This window comes from Melanerpes formicivorus, unplaced genomic scaffold, assembly GCF_026170545.1.
Source record: "Melanerpes formicivorus ecotype bairdi unplaced genomic scaffold, bMelFor1.0.p_v2 SCAF_373, whole genome shotgun sequence".
Lineage (NCBI taxonomy): Eukaryota > Metazoa > Chordata > Aves > Piciformes > Picidae > Melanerpes > Melanerpes formicivorus.
Genome location: NW_027142725.1, coordinates 155001 through 159884, shown reverse-complemented (window position 1 = coordinate 159884; position 4884 = coordinate 155001).

Genomic DNA, 4884 nt, shown 5'->3' with positions numbered 1-4884 from the left:
CCGGTCGCCTCCCGGGTGACGTTCACCGAAGCGGCTGCCGGCTGTCTTCGAGCCCCCCCCCCCCCTCCGCCTCCGCTGCCGCTTCTGCCCGCACCCCCTCCACTGCCTCCCCCCGCCGCCGGCGAACGAGTCGCCGGATCTGTAGGGTGCCGGGAGCCCGAACGGCGAGCGGCTCCGGCTGCTGCCGGGACCGCGGGGATTCGAGCCGGTCCGGCCGCGGCCGGGACCCCGTGCCGGAAGCCGGCATCCCCGGACAGCCCCGGGACGGCCCCGGTCGCCGGCCGGGTGACGTTCAGCGAAGCGGCTGCCGGCTGTCTTCGAGCCCCCCCCCCCTCCGCCTCCGCTGCCGCTTCTGCCCGCACCCCCTCCACTGCCTCCCCCCGCCGCCGGCGAACGAGTCGGCGGATCCGTAGGGTGCCGGGAGCCCGAACGGCGAGCGGCTCCGGCTGCTGCCGGGACCGCGGGGATTCGAGCCGCTCCGGCCGCGGCCGGGACCCCGTGCCGGAAGCCGGCATCCCGGGACGGCCCCGGGACGGCCCCGGTCGCCGGCCGGGTGACGTTCAGCGAAGCGGCTGCCGCCAGTCTTTGGGCCTCCCCCGTGCCGGGGCCGCGGGGCTTCGAGCCGGTCCGGCCGCGGCCGGGATCCGGGGCCGGACGATGGCTTCCCGGGCCGGTCCCGGTCGCCTCCCGGGTGACGTTCACCGAAGCGGCTGCCGGCTGTCTTCGAGCCCCCCCCCCCCCCTCCGCCTCCGCGGCCGCTTCTGCCCGCACCCCCTCCACTGCCTCCCCCCGCCGCCCGCGAACGAGTCGCCGGATCTGTGGGGTGCCGGGAGCCCGAACGGCGAGCGGCTCCGGCTGCTGCCGGGACCGCGGGGATTCGAGCCGGTCCGGCCGCGGCCGGGACCCCGTGCCGGAAGCCGGCATCCCCGGACAGCCCCGGGACGGCCCCGGTCGCCTCCCGGGTGACGTTCACCGAAGCGGCTGCCGGCTGTCTTCGAGCCCCCCCCCCCTCCGCCTCCGCTGCCGCTTCTGCCCGCACCCCCTCCACTGCCTCCCCCCGCCGCCGGCGAACGAGTCGGCGGATCCGTAGGGTGCCGGGAGCCCGAACGGCGAGCGGCTCCGGCTGCTGCCGGGACCGCGGGGCTTCGAGCCGCTCCGGCCGCGGCCGGGACCCCGTGCCGGAAGCCGGCATCCCGGGACGGCCCCGGGACGGCCCCGGTCGCCGGCCGGGTGACGTTCAGCGAAGCGGCTGCCGCCAGTCTTTGGGCCTCCCCCGTGCCGGGGCCGCGGGGCTTCGAGCCGGTCCGGCCGCGGCCGGGATCCCGGGCCGGACGATGGCTTCCCGGGCCGGTCGCCGGTCGCCTCCCGGGTGACGTTCACCGAAGCGGTTGACGGCTGTCTCCGAGCCCCCCCCCCCCCCCCCCTCCGCCTCCGCGGCCGCTTCTGCCCGCACCTCCTTCACTGCCTCCCCCCGCCTCCCGCGAACGAGTCGCCGGATCCGTAGGGTGCCGGGAGCCCGAACGGCGAGCGGCTCCGGCTGCTGCCGGGACCGCGGGGATTCGAGCCGGTCCGGCCGCGGCCGGGACCCCGTGGCGGAAGCCGGCATCCCGGGACGGCCCCGGGACGGCCCCAATCGCCTCCTGGGTGACGTTCACCGAAGCGGCTGCCGGCTGTCTTCGAGCCCCCCCCCCCCTCCGCCTCCGCTGCCGCTTCTCCCCGCACCCCCTCCACTGCCTCCCCCCGCCGCCGGCGAACGAGTCGGCGGATCCATACCGTCCCGAGAGCCCGAGGCGGCGGCACCCAGTGCGGGTCCGGCCGAGGCCGGGACCCCGTGCCTGTCGCAGGCTTCCCGGGACGGCCCCGGAACGGCCGCGGTCGCCGGCCGGGTGACGTTCTCCGAAGCGGCTGCCGGCTGTCTTCGAGCCCCCCCCCCCCCTCCGCCTCCGCTGCCGCTTCTGCCCGCACCTCCTTCACTGCCTCCCCCCGCCGCCGGCGAACGAGTCGCCGGATCCGTAGGGTGCCGGGAGCCCGAACGGCGAGCGGCTCCGGCTGCTGCCGGGACCGCGGGGATTCGAGCCGCTCCGGCCGCGGCCGGGACCCCGTGCCGGAAGCCGGCATCCCGGGACGGCCCCGGGACGGCCCCGGTCGCCGGCCGGGTGACGTTCAGCGAAGCGGCTGCCGCCAGTCTTTGGGCCTCCCCCGTGCCGGGGCCGCGGGGCTTCGAGTCGGTCCGGCCGCGGCTGGGACCCCGTGCCTGTCGCAGGCTTCCCGGGACGGCCCCGGAACGGCCGCGGTCGCCGGCCGGGTGACGTTCACCGAGGCGACTGCCGGCTGTCTTCGAGCCCCCCCCCCCCCGCCGGAGCCGCGGGGATACGAGCCGGTCCGGCCGCGGCCGGGACCCCGTGCCGGAAGCCGGCATCCCGGGACGGCCCCGGGACGGCCCCGATCGCCTCCTGGGTGACGTTCACCGAAGCGGCTGCCGGCTGTCTTCGAGCCCCCCCCCCCCCCTCCGCCTCCGCTGCCGCTTCTGCCCGCACCCCCTCCACTGCCTCCCCCCGCCGCCCGCGAACGAGTCGCCGGATCTGTAGGGGGCCGGGAGCCCGAGGCGGCGAGCGGCTCCGGCTGCTGCCGGGACCGCGAGGCTTCGAGCCGGTCCGGCCGCGGCCGGGATCTCGTGCCGAACGTCGTCTTCCCGGGACGGACCCGGGAGGGCCCCAGTCTCCTCCCGGGTGACGTTCACCGAAGCGGCTGCCGGCTGTCTTCGAGCCCCCACCCCTGCCGTGGCCGCGGGGATTCGCCCCGGTCCGGCAGCTGACGGTTCCCTGTGTCGGACGCCGGCTTCCCGGGACTGCCCCGGGACAGCCCCGGTCGCCTCCCGGGTGACGTTCACCGAAGCTGCTGCCGCCTGTCTTTGTCCCCCCCCCCCCCCGTGCTCTCCCTCAGGCGGGAGGTAGACGTGCTCTCCCTCGGCGAGTAGACGTGCTCTCCCTCGGCGAGTAGACGTGCTCTCCCTGGGCGAGTAGACGTGCTCTCCCTGGGCGAGTAGACGTGCTCTCCCTGGGCGAGTAGACGTGCTCTCCCTGGGCGAGTAGACGTGCTCTCCCTGGGCGAGTAGACGTGCTCTCCCTGGGCGAGTAGACGTGCTCTCCCTGGGCGAGTAGACGTGCTCTCCCTGGGCGAGTAGACGTGCTCTCCCTGGGCGAGTAGACGTGCTCTCCCTGGGCGAGTAGACGTGCTCTCCCTGGGCGAGTAGACGTGCTCTCCCTGGGCGAGTAGACGTGCTCTCCCTGGGCGAGTAGACGTGCTCTCCCTGGGCGAGTAGACGTGCTCTCCCTGGGCGAGTAGACGTGCTCTCCCTCGGCGAGTAGACGTGCTCTCCCTGGGCGAGTAGACGTGCTCTCCCTCGGCGAGTAGACGTGCTCTCCCTCGGCGAGTAGACGTGCTCTCCCTCGGCGAGTAGACGTGCTCTCCGCGGAGATCGCGCTTGTCGCCAAGGGGTCGCTGTTGCGCTCTGCCTCCGCCTACGTCATCGTACAAGCCGGCGTGATTTCTGCGACCTGCCGCTGGGCGGAGGTCGGCTGGTTGTGCGCTCGCGGAGCTGACGGCCCTCCAGTTCCGTATATGAGGGAACAAGCGATGCCGAGCACTCCCAGGGCAGCGCTGCCGAGCGGCTGCTCCAAGCCACCCGCCAGGCGGCTGGGCAGGGGTCCGTCTGGCTTCTCGGTGGCTTTCGCCCGGGTCAGAGAGGGGACCCGCGGGGCCGAACAAAGGCGCGGCGGTTTGGAGCGGCCGCTGGCGCACCCTCAGCGGTGTTGGATGGGTTTCGCTCGTCCGTGAGCCGGAGCCCAGCCCGGGCTCGGCAACGAAAGCGGGGAAAAGAATAAAAGTTGACGAGTGGCTGGCGCCGGCCACTGCCGAAGTGTGGAACCCCCGAAGCGAAGTTTGCCCGGTGGGGCACGGGGGCAGAGAAAGCCGGGGAGACGTGGTGCCGGCGTCGGTCCCACCAAGAATGGCAAGCAAGCCCGTCCAGGCACGGCGAGAGAGAGCCCGGTAAGGGGCAGAGAGAGTTCCCAGCACTGGACCCTCTTCACGGGGGTTCCCCCCCATGGCCAAAGCCGCAGCCCGCGGGGGCACGGCATCTAAGGGAAAAGCCAGCGGCGGTGACTGGCCACTCGTATGCTATGGAGCCCGGCATGGGGGGAGGAGGGCAAGCCGGTGCCCCAGCACGGCTTCCTCCTGGCTCCAGAGGGGCGCCCCGTGATGGAGATGTAACTCGGTGCAGCTTGAGGGAAAATGCAAGCCCACATTTTGGGGAGGCAGAGGTGCCCTGTGAGCCGGTGCGGCCCGGTGCAGCTTGCCCCCCCCCCCCCCATCTCTGGAGGGCGCCCCGTTTGCTCCTCCGGCGTGTTGCCCGCACGCCGAGCCCCGTGCCTGCTGGCTGTTCCCGAGGGCGGTGGCGGGTGCGCGTGGCTGTGTCTGTCCCAGAAGAGCGAGGCCGTGGGGCCTCCGCTGGCTTCCTTTCCTTCTGTCCTTGTTGATCGATGAGGCCTTTCGGGTCGCGTCGGAAAGGGCCCCCGGCCGGCAGGGCAAGGGCGGTCTTCCTTTCCACTTCGCTTCCCGTCGCGTGTGAGGTGTCGTCCTCGTTCCCCCAGCCCCGAGCGGCTCGAGCGGGGGGGAGCCGTGGCGTTAGCGGCCCGGCGCGTGCCTTGCCGCATCCTCCCCTTTCCACCTCCCCCCCGGCGCTGGGGCAGGGTTCGGGGACCGGTCTACCGCAACCGGCTTTGTGACTGCTGCGTGGCCCCGTGAGTTTTCAGGTGTCCTAAAACGCGTGAGGCGCCGGTGTCGTCCTCGGTTCCGGGTACCCGCGGGTGCCGGCCGCGAGCA